Source organism: Engystomops pustulosus, chromosome 2, assembly GCF_040894005.1.
Source record: "Engystomops pustulosus chromosome 2, aEngPut4.maternal, whole genome shotgun sequence".
NCBI classification, from domain to species: domain Eukaryota; kingdom Metazoa; phylum Chordata; class Amphibia; order Anura; family Leptodactylidae; genus Engystomops; species Engystomops pustulosus.
In genome coordinates, this window is record NC_092412.1 from 214,547,315 (window position 1) to 214,564,117 (window position 16,803).

At 41.1% G+C, this 16,803-nt stretch overlaps 1 protein-coding gene across 1 annotated transcript in view; it reads left to right on the plus strand.

Annotated features, from left to right (window-relative positions):
• Positions 1-16,803, plus strand: part of SMG6 (SMG6 nonsense mediated mRNA decay factor) — a 159,159-nt gene that overhangs the window by 114,793 nt on the left and 27,563 nt on the right. The gene's annotated exons all lie outside the window — the stretch shown is intronic.

Here is a 16,803-nt window from a genome sequence, read left to right on the forward strand (position 1 = left end):
GACAACATCGCATTTTATATTATCATTTGTAATTTGGAAAATGCAGTTTGTATCTGCTACTTTCAGATGATAACATTTTTCAATGAGCAGTGGGGGGAAATCCTGTTTTGGGGACAGTGGTTGACTTGCCACCTTACCATTTAACCTAATTTGCTTTAGCATTATGCTAATATATGGAATGAAAGCAATGAGTGTCACATCTACTAAATAAAGTAGAACAACTATTAACGTCACATGAAATGCACACATATCATGTGCTGAAAACCAGGGAGGATATGCAGTCATTTTCCTGCATTCTCTCTGTTGGTGGGTTTGTCTTTTTGCGGAAATCGCATGCATAAAGCTGGCAGTTTCCAACACGTCATTTATACATATATTTCTCACAGAAATCTTTTGGGATGACATGTTCTCTGAAAACTGTAAACCATGTCCATATGTTCACCACGCACACAACCAAAGCCTGGGTTGGACTTTGTGTCCCACTTGTCCACACAGTTCCCAGACTTGACAAACAAATCACAATGGGTTGTATCCCCCGGGACTTCTCCTGTGTGCAGAGGAGGCACAAATGGATAAAACATGTGAAAAGTAAAAGTATATTAACACATTATTACAGTCCAGCCTCTTGTCTGTGGGTATAAAGGCTTGAAGACAATTCAGTAGTGGAACTTCTCTACTCCACAAACAATTAAAGAAGACACCGATCTGATCTTGGAAAGTTCCTATCATATAGGAGCCTGAGCTATATGGCTGAAAAGTAGTGCCGTTTGTTGTCGTCCATGTTTTCCCGTGTTTTGTGGACCTGCAAAAAAAAAAGACAAAAGGCAGGGTAATAAACTTGTGTGATTGTTGCCCAACAACCCATCACATACACAGGTCACAAATCTAGTACAACCGTGAGTCAACCATGATTTTCATTTTAGCTTCCTTGAATATGGATTGACTAAGAATTGGACCACCTCTAAATTTTTCTCTGACCCTAGGCTCACAAAAAGGGCTGAGGGTTCCTCAAATGTTTGTAAGAGCACAAAGAAATGCACGAGGATGTGAGCAAGCAATGCATATTTTGTGGACCTTTTACCACCTTCATTAACCCCAATGATTTACATTTATTAATGGGCATTGCTCCACTAATTCTAGCGTAGTTTTGATTTTTTTTTTCTTCTCTAACCTTCATTGTTCCCAAATAATCTGTGTGATTATTTTCTGTTCTCTACTGTCAAATGGGTGGGGCTCTGCTATTTGCCAAGTTGGCATAGTTACAGTACTCCCTATGCTGATTCGGATTTTGTCACATCGTGGGGTCCAGGACTAGAGCAGATATCTTGGCGCTGCCCAATTGACAACGGAATGAAAATAATAAAATTCATAACTAGAGAATGGTGCAGGGTAAAGAGAAGAATCCAACTGACAAAATCCCTGGCATCTATTAAAAGGGTTATCTATTAAAGGGGGGCACACACCAGTATGCCAGTATGTGTGACTAAGATGTGCGTTACACCAACTTTTGCTAAATTTCACTGCCCATTGCCTCCCACTCAGTCTTTATGTACTTTGCAGCTCACTGTATGCAAAACTGACCAGCAGGGGGTACACCAAACATGGCGGTGACATATTTAAATCATGGGGCAAAACAGGCTGGTCACTTTGGGGTTAAGATGAATCTTCTTAGCTGCCTATTCTATATAACACCACCGGAATTGTTCCTTCTTCCTTCAAACATAAAACAGTCACACCTATCCTAATAAATAAATAATAATAATTCCATTATTTATATAGCGCACACAGACTATGCAGCGCTACAGAGCTTGCCAGGTCTCCACTGGTTACCCATTGCACAGCAAATTCAGTTTGAAATACTAACCATGACTTACAAAGCCGTCCACAACCTGTCCCCTCCATATATCAGCCAATACTGTCCCACAAGTAATCTCCAAACTTCATGAGACCTTTTGCTTTACTCTTGCTATCCGCTCCTCTTGCAACCATGTCCAGGGTTTCTTACCGTACATCCCACTTCCCCTTAAATCTCTACCAAAACATGTCAGACTGTCCCCCACCATCAAAACCTTCAAATATAACCTGAAAACTCATCTGTTCAGGATCGTCTACAACACACAATAAGTGCACTGCTCTGCACCCTCACCTCGTGTCTCCATCCACCATCCCGTATAGATTGAGTCCTCATAGGCTGGGTCCTCTTTTCACTTCTAGTTTTAATCTGGTTTTCTATCCTTCTTCTTGCCTTTGTTTTTCCTTAATGTGATGTAAGTGAACCCCTTATTGAATGCACAGCTCTATGGGATTAATGGTGCTCTATAAATTAATATAATAACCACATGCTAACTGCTGATTAGATTGCATGATAACATTCCAATGACTATGTATTATGCATTTATTTATAGTTAATGAGAACATGATTGGGGGGATGGTTGAAAATAGGTATATAACTTGTCCACAGGACCCTCCATTTTCATCAATAAGCAAATTGGACAGGTGGGTGCATGTGTGCTGTTCTCCATACAAGTCTATGGGAGCGGCCGCTGCTGATGCCACGTCCACACTATATCATTGTGGAGCCAAGGTTTCCTTTTTGGTTATTGTCTGGTCTACCATAAGTTAAATTAGGAGCAATTTGCCGTTTACCCCGAATTTATTTAACCCCTGTATCTGCGCCGGCCAATAATCTGATGTAACTTGACACAAGGCTCTGTACATTGTGTATAATAATACTAGCCCTTATCTGCTATATTAGCAGGAAAGTGCATGGTCGTATATCTTTATGCTCTTCCATGATCCTCACTGACAGCTAAAACATAAAAAAGCCTCGCTGTTAATGTATTTTCGTTGAAACGGCAGTGCTACTTGCTCTGTCCAAAAAACACATTGCCATTCCAAGAAACACTTCATTTATTTGTCTTCCTTGATGGATTACATACATCAAATTGGTGCTTTTAGTCTCATCCCTGGTGCTGCAGAAATGAGAGGAAAAAGGAAGTGAGTGTAAAGGATACATGAGGAGGAGATAGCTGGCAGCCTGGCGCAGGATCACAAGTGTAAAATGGAGATACAATGGGGGAGATGGATTAATGTGCAGCTCTATAGACCAGCGCAGAGTACAACTAGACGCTTCTCTGCTGCACCACATTAACCCCTTAGTGACGCGGCCTGAAAAGGCTCTTTTAATTTTTTCATTTTATTTGGGTTTGAAAGTGTTAATATGTGCTTTTTTTTTTTAGTACATATTTTTATATTTTTGCATGTGTTTACTTTTAAGAACTCACAAGGGATATATTAAGGGCACTTTTTCATTTTTTATTTTCTTTTTTTTTTTTTTTTTTTTTTCTTTTACAAGTTTTCCCTTGTAACTGGGGCATCTAAATGCTCCTACAGGCGGCTATGAGAGCCTTGTAGAGACTCCCAGCTGTCATGGCATTCAATCAGCAACCCCTGATGGTGCCGATTGTCTGCAATATGGTGTGTCCATGTGAAGCTGGTGTTTACATGCAATGATCAGCTTTAACCACAGCAACTTACAGGTTAACCGCTACCACTGTTTCCAGCATTGATCAAATCAGTCAGTGCAGGTGTTTGCTGTATAATACAGCAGATACCTGTCCTTTATGGAAAGGGCTCAGCCTGTTAACCTTCTCTTGTACAGCCTTAAAGTAGTTGTCCACTTTAAGCATTTTCGAGAGAATAACTGATGTTTTTTGTAATGAAAGTTATAAAATATGCCATTGGACATTCTGTATTAATTCTTCAAGATTTCAAGATCTCTGTTTGCTGTTATGGAATGGAAGCTTCATTGTTTACTACTTTATTCTCTGCTTGCTGCTTTTCTATAGGAAGCTTCTTTGTTTCATGTAGATAAACGCCGGTCAATGGTCATGTGACGTCACACAGGTGCACGGTACGTTATAACACCCAGTAAATAATTAGAGCTGTGTGATGCTAATGAGCCATACACCTGTGTGACATCACATGACCATAGGCCGGTGTTTATCTACATGAAACAAACAAAGAAGCTTCCTATAGAAAAGCTGCAAACGAAAGACTAGAAAACTGAGGAAATTTGATACAGAAATTGTATTGGATATTTAATAACTTTTCATTAAATAGTAATTTGCTGTATTGTGTTTAAAGTTGACAGCCCCTTTAACCTCTTGAGAACTTACATGTACTATGGGAAGTCTCCAAAAGGTTAAAGGTTATGACCACTTTTCAGTAGATCTGTTCCATTAGACAGGCCTCTGCATTTATATGTACCTGTATCTTTGCTTCCTTTCCCTGCTCTCGCCATGCTGCCCTCTGCATATATGCACAACCGGTTTCACAGTCCGTCTTAATCTCGTAACCCACTGTGCGCCATCTAACACAGGCAAAGAAGTGGGAGCGGGGCAGGATGAGTCATTACTCTCCTGCTTCAGTCTCTCCTATTCATCAGTGATCAGAGATGTAAACAAAGATACACAGAGAGAGTGCTAAAGTAAGTAGCAGGGATGCTGAATCACTTTATGAACATTAAGGGATTATTAATAAGACAGTAAAGGCACATGGGTAACTTATGTAAAAGAGTGGCTTGACCCCTTTAAGGCTATAGTGGCACAGGTCTGAATTACAGGGGGTAAGAGCACATATGCCAGTAAATTGTTGGTTTACTACCCATTACTTACAGATTGTCATTATATGTCCCTGAAACATTTTCATTCTTTACTTCACCTGTTTTGTCTTTATAAACTCTTGATGTGTCTCAAACTAAACTCCATATTTGACTGTCAGAGTCTTGATGTCTAAGTAGCGGTTAAATAGCAAATGTGAAATTTATTGGGCCAGATGTATGATACACAAGCACTTGCAGAAACTGTATGTTGTGGGTGAGGTGGTTAAGTTTTCTGTGTATCATGATTGAGAGATAGGGCAAGGTGCCCTGCAGATGCCACGATTACAGACAGTATTGACAAGTGTTTCCAGGAAGTCGCAGTGCTTGCATTGTTACTCGCACGTTTACCGAGCTATAAAGTTTATCCATTACAACATTTCTGGGACTCCAGAGGGTGGCATAGGATTTCCTGCCAGTGCTTTTGCTAATTGGCATTTAAGTAAGCAGCGAGATGTTTCAATTGGGTGTTAGTTGTTGGCGAAAATTGAAAGTGAATGACTTGGCAAACCTCTGATCTTTACTTGATTGCAGATAAAAGCCAGAACCCAGTGAACTGTGATGAATATACTGTATACTTATATTTGTGATCTGGCTGGACTTATCAGCCCACACACACACACAGTGCAAGGATGGCAACCCATTGACACCTTATTATGACTACCTTGAGTTGGCAGATGCCCGCTCTCTACTACTGTCAACTGAAAATGTTTCACCCCACATTTACCACAGCTGAGTGTTTATGCACATTTATGCAAGGCAAGGGGTCACTCTATAAAAACGTCCTATTTCAATATGACTTTGTTTCTCGGAAAGTAAGCCCAAGTTACAAACTGCTGTATCTTCTGAATGGTGGCACCTAGTCCATTGTTAGTCGGTTTTGTAACTTTTATATATAGCTCTCACTCCCGACTGTGTAACTGTGGATATCTGGTGTGTCGGTGGCCTCTAGAAACACAATCCTAAAGAGGAGATTCTACTTCTTACATTGACCCCAGAACTTTGTCTCTAGGTGACACAGTTTGCAGTTTAACTGGTTCTTGACTGCCCGCTGTGTATTCATGGAACGCGTCGGGTCACGTTGCACGGATAGGGCTCACGGCTGAACACTCTCCATAGCCATTAAGCATATTGCAGCAAAGACTTACCAGTAATACCCGCAATCGGTGCTACCAGCTGTGCCGGCGGCTTCAAAATCTTGCTGAGGATCAGTGTTTTCTGTGACTTCATCGGGGAGCAGAGATCCATGGAGCGAGCCATGACAGCCTTGGGTCTTCTGAAGACCCAAGGCTGTCTCGTTTTAACCCTTTCATTACAATGTGCTGTCAACAAAGTATGAAAAAGTTATTAGCGCCAGAAGATGGCAAAATCAAAAAGAAAATTTTTGTACAGGAAGTTTTAATTTTTGTAAATGTATGAAAACGTTATAAAACCTATACAAATTTGGTATCCCCGTAATCATACCGGCCCAAAGAATAAAGTAGACATGTCATTTGGGGCGCACAGTGAAAGCCGTAAAATCCAAGCCCACAAGAAAACGGCACACATGCTTTTTACCACCATTTTCTCTGTATTTGGAAATTTTTTCTTGCTTCCCAGTACACAGCATGGAATATTCAATACCATCACTATGAAGTGCAATTTGTTACGCAGAAAGCCAGCCATCACAGAGCTCCGTGTAAAAATTAAAAGGTTATAGATTTTTGAAGGTGGGGAGTAAAAAATAGAAATGAAAAAAACAAAAGGGCTAGGTCCTTAACTGGTTAAAGGCAACCTGTCACCACATTTGCACATATACAGCCAGTGACAGGTTCCTATAGAGCTCTAATAATTGACTGACCCCCTTCTTTTAGCTAAAATTGTTTCTCTTAAATCCACATAAATTTTATCTTATATTACTTGGCATCAGAGGGGGCGTGTCCTGCTAGGCCTGCCCCTCCCATCTAATCCTCGCCATGCCTTATGCATCCTTACTGGTCACAGTTCATGTCATGTGACGAGTGACATCATTTCAGGTCCTTCAGCCTCTTAATAAAAGCAAACTGTACCCCATGCATGTATCTAATCACATGAAGTCACAGCAGCCTCCATGGACTTCTACTCCTCTCCATCCTCCATGGAGGCTGCTGTGATATTACATAATCACATGCATGGTGTACAGTTTTGGGGTTTTTTTTTAGGAGGCTGAGAGACCTGCGATGTCACTGGTCACATGAATGTAACCCAAGGCACAATGTAAAAAGATTGACACAATATTTCCCATCTGCACATAGACCTTTATTTGTCTGTAGTTGAATATTAGCAGATGGTCCCTAAGTACAAGGAGGCAGAGCAGGGATTTGAAGAGACACCTGTCAGTCAGAATAAAGGGGTGTGGCTTACTGGTATCTCTGACTCTTCTCCTCTCTCAGCCTGCCAGACATGAGTCATAAAAGCTCATTTGCATATCAGATAAACTTCTGTCATTAGCTTCCAGTGGGGCCCTGTACCTTAATTTTAGGTGCTATAGGGAGGACTTGTAACCCTTTATCAGCAATCATTGTTAGTCAGGGGGGTAAAATCTGGTGACAGGTCCTCTTTAAATGTACCCTCTCAGCCATGAAGGCAGCATGAAGGAGAATGCAGTGCACTGCAAGCAGCTACATGGACCTAAGGGGCTCATTCAGAGAAAGTGACTTTAGGAGACAATTGGGTCCAATAATTGTAATGACATTTGAGTCACAAGATATTCACGATGGAATTCAAGGTTTGTAGAGTTATTATCATGTTCCATGTGGAGCATCCGAGGCGCCGCTTCACCTGCAGCCTCTGTGTGACAACTCTGACATAAAGTTTTCATCTCATTTGCGTCCTTTGTCTTTTTAGACAATTTCTAATATAAAGGTAAATAGGGGAATTTCAAGACCAAATGGAATGTTAAAAATGATATTTCATACCGTACCAGGGTATGCTATTTAGTAGGGTAATGGCTAAACATTCCCTTTAACCCCTTCTAGACCGAGGCTTCTTATCTGCGGGACCATTTTAATATTCTGTTCTATGTACTAGGAAGCTGAAAAAATGGCAAAAAATTGGCAAAAAAACCCCCCAGCTGCGCTATTATCTAATGTGCGGTCTGGATAAAACCTCTTCTTTCTTCTTTGAATCAGTACAATCGCAGAGATTTTAAAATTTATATAAATTATATACTTGTATAAAATTCTAAAACCTTTCATTAAAGAAAAAATGATGCCTCTCATCGCCATATTCCGTCACCCATAACTTTTTTTTTTTATCAGTACACAGCTGTGGGGGGGTGTCATTGTTTCCAAAATGATATCAGTGAAAATGACTTCCCATTCCACACATTGTATGACCTATTTAATCACTTTACATGCAAAAGTTTAGTGAAGGCAAAATGGCGAAAAAGTGACGATTTGGTCATTTTGACAATATTTTCCGTTATGGGGTTCACCACCATTTATTGACGTATTGAGACGCGGCCAACCCGTACATGTTTAGAATTTTACTTGTTTGTTTTATTTATGGATGTGTTCTAGGGAAAGAGAGAGAACTGGCATTTAAAAAAAAAAAATGTGAATTTTTTTAAACTCATTCACCTAACCCATTATTATTTCAGCTCCCATAGGGTACTATAAACCTCAGGGTGTCTGATCACTTATACTATTTTATTGCAGTATGTTGTGAATATACCACTCCACTATTAGACTATCTCCGATAGACTGTAATACAGGATGGCGAATGACAGCTATGGGAGCCTTTCAAATCGGCGCTCCCTCTAATTACGTCATGGGGTCACCAATCAGCCATCATAGTTGGCAGCGCCATATACAGGACTGTTAATAGGTTAACAATCGAGATCGGTGCCACAACTTGCCACAGCAGTTACCGGAAGGTATCAGCTGTATAAATTAGTTGACACCCACCACCTAGAGGGGGAACAGACTTAACCACTTTGTATACTCCACTTTACAACCGGCCCGCCCCTTCGTGCTGCAGATTACACTGTGCAGGAGCACCTCCCACCATGGAAGGGGGAAGTGCTGGGAGAGCCAGGAGGGGGAGACAGTGTAGAAACCTGTGAAGCTGCAGCATTAAAGGAGGCGCCCCCAAAGCCGTCCTGTTTTATAATGAGGAATAAATTAAAAGGCACAGATTGTGGGTGTTGTAAATTTTTATGCTGCGGCCAAACACCAGTTGAACTTTGCTTTTGCAAGATGCTGTGGTGTATGACCAGGTCAGGGCATGGCCGCTGCTATTTTGGTTTCAATAGACGACCTAGTGACCTTGTAGGGGGCACCTATCACTTGATGTGACAACCAGGAGCCTCTGAGAGTCTCCCTTGGGTGTTTCATGCACTACTGTATCGGGCTTCCTACAGTAGTGCAAGGGAGGCCATATATTAGCAAAATACTTTAATGTTATTACATTATTGTATGAGGGTTACCCCCAGGGTTCATGTACTGTAACCTCGCACTTGTAGCATGTCAGTATTTTGCAAACACCATAAAATAAGTGCCTCGCCTGTGACACGGTCATACGCCAGTAGTCGGCCATCTATTCACCAGCCGGATGTTTGCGTGTGGCTCTTATTTTTTCACCTGCACAAGACCTGGTTACTGTCTCTCTAATGGAAACTATGTATAACTAATAACCACGATACTAAGAAGCCGCAATGACGGGTCACAAGGTCACGGGGTTTCGCTATTGTTCACTTGTGGTTGGCATCTGTGCTCTCTCGGGCACGTTTACAGTTTCCGCCTTCCTGCACCTAGCAGCCCCGTGTCTGTATAAGGAGCCTTCCAGCGGTGTAACATGTTTGTGGGGCGACTAGTAAATATTACATAGAGGTGTAAGAAAGTGTAACTCCACTGGAGAGACATTTCATCTGGTTGATTCACGCCGTCTGTATGTGAACCATAATCTCCCACATGGGAAATGGCGTGTACCCATGACATCATGGTGACTCAGAGGTGGGCATTTAGTCTGTTCCCTATGCCTGTCTTGTAAAGACTTACCATAACACATGAGTTTTTCATTAGACGTACACTAAGGCCAGAGTCACTTTTTTTCTTGCAGAGGGGTTTATACTGAATTAACTCTCTGTAAGCATAGAAAACCTTTACTTTCGAGATCAAGAAAGTTTTTAATCCCTTCATCTAATCAATGAGGGATATTTCCAGGGATTAAAAATAGTAATATAATTCAGCTCTTGTTATGCTTACTTCCAGGACTACTTAAGGACAAGCTTGTTCCACTTCTGTCCTGTGGGATTACATAAATGACAGCCACAGTGACGTGACAACAACACTGGGTGACCTGGCTGCATTCACATCTGTGGTTGGCTTGTCACGTGTCTACACATTCCATAGAAATCCCTGGAACAGAAAGTCTGGGATAATGAGACCATTACAAAAACACAGAGGCCAACATTTATTAATGCCCCATCACCATAGGCACTCTGGTGCATAGTAGGACTGTGCGCCACATGTATCATTCAGTATCCGACTGAATTGTGTTAAAGGTGGACCAAAAAAAAAGTTGGTACACTGTCGGAGCAGGGTCGGCTCTGGGTTTCAGTAGACCCCTGGGCGACAGTGCCTCAGTGGGCCCTGTTGCAGTAAACTCAATTGGTAACATTAAAAATTCAGAAACTAAAACAGTCTTTTTTGTTCCTTAAAATATTCCCTAGTTTATCATCCCAAACAGCCCCCTCATGGTTACTTTATATAAAGCCCCTCGCACACCCAATGGAATCATTAGAAACATTAGTGCTGGTGCCGGCCCTGAATCTGGGGCACCCTGCACACTACACAGACAAACTGCACATAGTAAATTTGTATGTAAGTCAGTACTGTATATTTTATAAATGTAACTACAGACAATTTATTTTATTCTTTTTTTTTTTCCTCTGTGAGAATTGGATTTTCATTTTTTTTTTTTTTCTGTAATGGGCAGTAGGATTAGTAATAAAAGTTAGACACCTTACAGCTGATCATTACAGCCTTGGACTAAAGTAATAGCATCCGTAGAGCTTCACCAGAGGTCTTAGGGGGAAGAGAGGTCGTCTGTAACTAGGGGGCAGCTGTAAGTTGGGTGTCCTTAAAGTAGGGGACTGCCTGTACTAATACTATTGATATTATTATTAATATTTTCATTTAACATCCTTACCATCGGATGCAGTCACCGCCGGCCTATGGAGCGAGCGGGGCAGTCCGGGGAAGAGGCAGCACCTCGGACCGCCACATGAATACGTTGGAGATCTTTGCAAGCGGTCCGAAGTTTTAGGTTTCCGATAACGCTATCCTTCTAACACTGCGGCGTTTGTTTATGCACTAGGAGCTAATTTCTTTAGTAAGCAGCTACTAGTGCCCGATTTATGGGTGACAGGTCCTCTGATATAAAGTATATCTTCCCAGAACACTTTATTTGGGTTGGGTATACAGCGTATGTATTCAGTTTTCGGGTACCAGGTTGGTTTTACACTACATATTTCAAGTCCTAGGAGATGCTAATGTCTGGAAATAGTAAATCTACTGGTTACATATTTTTGGTGTTTTCTTCAGTTACTGCGTCAGACAGATGGTGACCGCGCAGGTGCTGGGCCCCGGGTTATATGGAATAAAAATCTAATATAAAGGAGTATCTATATCTTCAAATAAATGCACATATTCCACCCCATGCGTCTTGTTCATGACTCGCCTGAGCCTCCGGGCGTTTCTCCTGAATGTGCTGTGTTGTATATACATAGGAGACCAGTCACTACAGACATTACATTTTATTCCAAGCCAAGAGCTTTGTGCAGCTTTTAATACCGTGTTACAGGGGCATGTCTACAGAAAGCACCACATTAATTGTTGAACAAGAAATCAACAACTTCTCTACCATCCAAGCTCAAAATTTCACGCTGCCTGGATTTCTGTAGGAATCACAGGCCCCAATCTCTCATGTTTAGCACTTTTTCCTTGGATGGGCCCTTCTTGTCCGGGTGCTGCTTGTAGCGCTAATGCAACACAACACAACACAACAGTCAGTGATTTTTTTGTTTGTTGTTCCTCTGTTACTACCCGTGGAAATGTATCAGTAAGTTGTCGACCAATCCCTTTTAGTGTGTGGGCTCTGTCCATACTTGATTAAGGGTTTATCCTCTAAATGGAAACCCACTCTCCCAATTTAGTTATTTTGACCTACATTGGTCTACATTGGGTTATGCTTTGAGCATTACTTTCACTGGTAAATTTGACTTTATCTGGAAGCCTACATTACCTTCTGTTAGTGAACCCGGGAGCTCAGGATGCACAGTTGTAATTAACAAGGACAAAAAAAATTTTTTTGTCCTTGTTAATTTAGTGGATTAGCACATAGACAAATTAATTTTTATACGCTCACATTGACATTGACATGTGACCTCAGATGCCGATGACACAGAGACCCTGGATCCCCACAGCTAGGATGAGTGTTACATTGACAGAAAATGCTGAGAAGCATAGACTTATTTTTATTGTCTGCAACACTTTCCCATCTATTATTGCAAAAAAATAACCCTAACTAGTGTTGCACGTTTAGCGCCAATCTTTGTTCTATTAGGTTTAGGCACCTGGAAATGCGGATCCATTTAGGAGACATGAATGTTATGTAAATTTGCCCCCTGTCAGACTGCTGAGCTGTGCACCTTGTCACATTACAGCGCCGCTCGTACATGGGTCTGTGCTTGTCTTTCCATCATGTCCTTCAGCGGAGGGGTCCCGTGCGTGAGGAGAACATTCCTGCAGCTGACGGCCCCCCTCCTCCTCTTCTAACCTCAGGCAGTCATTTGGCAGGGCACCTATTTCCTGCCTGAGATCTTTGGGGAAGAGGGGGGTCCATGGCAGCAAACAGGTTGACTGTGTGGGTTTTCTTCACACGTGTTTTGCATTACGCCGCAGAGAGTCCAAGCGATGGAAAAGGAAAGTCCTGGTGCTTAGAGTTGAAGTAGGTTGCAGGCAGAGGTTACATGTAGGTCATGGAGCTGACACACTGAGCCAAAGCTGCATGTAAATTTAGACTGTAAGAGGAAACGTGTAGATGTGCCGCAGGCAAACTTCCTCTCTCGTGTGAGCTGCGTGGCCCTGGCATCCAGAGTTCAGTGCCAGCCCACCAACGTGATATGCCGCCTGCCCCAACTGACTGCATTCAAGTCATTATGGATCCATCCTTCAATATGAGTGCCGGGGTACCACAGCATGATGGGAGGGTTTTACACCAACTGGGCAATGTACTAAATGTTCAACCACAGATCTCTATAAAACGTGTTGGTACTAGAAAAATAAAGATTAACATCCTTCAATATTTTTGGAGAGGAGAAAGGGTCCTGTTAAGCTGGGACACACCAACGTGTGAGTGTGCTTGGTTTACAATCCTTGATCCTGGTGGTAGATTCCCTTTAAATTTAGCTTTAAAGCACATTTCAAATGCTTTTCTATGAACAAGACCTAAGGACAGGTGACTATAACCCTTTAACATGTGACATACTTTTGTGTCTAAATGCTGTTAAGGATGTTTGAAGAGGGCTCTTTTTACTTAGTGTATGCTGCATTATTCCAGCGGTGTGCGTGGCCATCACCATCTTGATGGGGGTTGTCGCTCCCTGCAATGTCACTGATCTTTCACCATGAGAGCCTGGAGTGTATAGAAGACTCCAGGACTTGTCATCGTAGCAGATCTGTAACAGTGTGTCAAGGGAACACTGTAACAGATCATCAGAGAAATTGCCATATATATTCCAGTATATGGTACGAACAATCAAATTCCCCCTAGTTAAAGTACCACTGGTGGTCTATACATCCACACATTCAGTAAAGTAAAAAAAAATTAAAACCAATAAGTTAATCTTATTCATAAACCTGTTGGGTCCTCATCTATCAAAAAATAAAAACTGTTAATCCCAGCGTTGCAGCACGTAACAGAAAATAGCACCCAAATCTCTGACACTTTTTGAGCTATTTTGCCACATGTATATTGATCTAAAATGTGATCAAAAGGTTGCACAGTAAAAAAAAAAAAAAATGGTAATAAAAAAAGGTCATCAGGTCCTGCAAAAATGTCCCAACACCAAAGCATCAGAAATAAATGGCATTAGATAGAGAAGTGCATTCAGATAAATGCCATGGCCTTTTCATTCCTTAACTAGGACTTGTAATCTACACTTGTAATCACATATGACAGACCACAAATAAGTGACCCTTCTAGTCTGTGAACCACTGCAACCACTTATAGAGATGATCAGTGGTTATTGGTGAACTCCTAATGTAGTTGAAGTATCAGAACACCATAAAAATATAATGTTCTTTCCAGGAATGTGTGAGATGAGTGTCCTGGTTACCCTTCTCATAGTTATGGACACTCCACACGTTTTAACCTTAAATTTCCAGGAAGAATAACAGAGGGTATGTTCTGCTCGCTCAGTTCAAAGAAAGTGTCCCACAGCTATATAGCCGGGTTGGAGGAATAAGCTCATTTTCCTCATTATTCATGAAGGGTTGAGCTGGTTTATCAGAAAGTTTTAGCTGTGCCCCACGTAACAGAACAGCAGCAGGGGGCGACGTGCGTGGCGCTTTATAGGAAGTGGCATTAGTATGTGAGCAGGTTAGTTATGAGTCAGTGGAGAGTCGCTCCCACTGTTGTGTTGTGCAGAGGTTTTGTACGAGGAAGTGATTACTGAACAGTTAATGTACAGCTGCGTCCCGGAGTTATGCAGAGCGAGTAACCTAATCCCGGGAATCCTGCTGTGTTTTAGGAGTGGTACGATGTCAGTGCTGGCAGCATTAGTCCTGGGGATACTGCCTTTATGAATAAATACAGTAATGATGGTTTATGTAAAGTATAGGAACGAAAAAAATGTTAAAACCTCACAGAGACTAAGTGTAAATTATACTTCCTCTTGTAAACTAACGGATTTGTCACGTAGACATGATTGGTGGAAGACTGTGAGTTGGTACTCCCTACAAATCGCCAGGGAAAACCCCTGAGCGGGCAGGTTTTGTAATTAAATTTAAAAAAAAAAAACACAAAGCAAAAAGTAGAACAAACAAAAATTTTCAAGAGCTCCCACTTAAAACTCTAGTCATTTTACTCCTGTAGAACTAGAAGTCCTGACAGTGGCATCATGGCACGTGATCACTGGCCAGTTACATGCGGTTTATTCAAGCGTGGCTAATGAGGTCTGTGATCGGCTCTCGGGCTAGGTACAAAATGAAAAACTGCTCACTTAAGGTTGTTTTTTTTGTTTTGTTTTGTTTTTTTTTTATTTCACAAAAATACAGTACCCATCAAATGAGTTAAAGAAATAAAATTTTGAGAAATTTAAATTATTCAGCAATAAGGAATTTGGTTATAAAAACAAATCTTGAAAGCCTGCAGCCACCACTAGAGGGAGCTTTGAACTGTACAAGAATAAAAAGGAATGCATTAAGCGAATCTGGTGCCCATAGTGGTGGATTTGGGTAGCTAGACTTTTATCTTTTATCCCAGTGAGGGAGATTTCTTGGAGAGAATTTTTTTAAAACTGTTTTCTTGTACTCTGCAGGTTTATAATTTGCACTAAACTCGCCTACGTCATTCTTGCCCTGCTCGGATGCTCGTAGCCAGACTGGAAGCCATACTGTGACTGCTTAGACCCGTATATATGTACATTATATAGGTGGATACATAGATCAATAGACACACAAATATATGCGTATATTTTAAGTGAAATCTACCATCAAAATCCATCATGATAAACCAGGGACCTTGACTGGCGTAATCTTGTCTTTGTTATCCATGGCCTCCCAATCTCCGTTCTGTAGATTCATGGGCTGTTACAGTGTGCAAGGAGCAATCCACCCCGCTGTGTGCTGAAACTTCCTCTGCAGCCATGAGATTATATCAGGCCTTAACAAATATGTATCGTATATATACATACTGTGAGGCGCAATATATTTGTGCTGATCTGAAAAGCGATGTGCAAGTGGGGTTTTTTGTTTTGTTTTTATTTTGTGAAGTTTCTTTATCCCTTTTTTTAAGGCATTAGGTCTTTCCATTGATTTACAGTAATGTGTAGAGAAGAAATGTACAGCACTAATAAAAGTGGAACAGGAAAAGATCACATGTGTACTGTGTTCTAATAAAATGTATAGTGTTATACCAGAACACCATATGATCTCTGGTTATTATCAAGGGACCAAAGTGGTGTTTGACAGGGACTTGCACAACTTCTCCACACACACACACATCACCTTAGTATTACTAAATGTGGCTATAATATGCATCTTATAAAATATGAGATCTGACTGCCATAACAGGAGCATGTGGAGCTGATGGTTATTTAGATGCCCAGGACCATGCAAACTTCAATGCTATTCATGTCATGTTCCCTGGAGTGGTTCTCCACCGCCGCAGATATTTATCCGATAATTAATTGTTATTCCTGAAAACTCTGCTCTGCTATTTCACACACTTGTTTTTTGTCTATTGTTGTAAATTTTTTGATGGCAATCCTTAATTTCATGAATTATGCTTGTGCATGGAAAGTGACTAGATATAATTTATAGATTACTACTACTACTACTTCTCCTACTCCTACAGCTCTAAATGTGCACAAAAATTTCTACCTTCACCATCTAAATGTTTAGCGATGAGCAGCTCCATCACACGATGTATACTGCCATGTGGTACAGTTATGCTGTACATCTAACACATTTTTTTTGAAAATATTATCTTATTTCTTAACATTTTGAAAATGTATTTGTTTTGCTAGTTTGTGAAAATATTTTTTAATGTGGCACTCGGTTAGAGGGAGGACCCAACTACTGCTGATAGTAACTGATCACCCTGGATTCTAGAAGTCAGTTCTTGAGGTAGTGGTTGATCAGGGGTTCCACTTTTAGGATCTAACATTTTGGTGGTAATCCTGCCTTTGAACCCAGCACCTTAGTCGTTCTTAAAATTAACGGGTTGTAGCTATAGTAATTGAGTGTTGGCATTGTACTGGTAACAGAGAAGTGATAAAGCAGTAGTTATTCCATGTCCTTCTCCATCTTCTTTCATTATGAATCAATTTACCTATAAATACTCCTTGCTTTCTCTCATGTGAAGTCACACTACCTGTATGGTGTCTATGCCCAGAC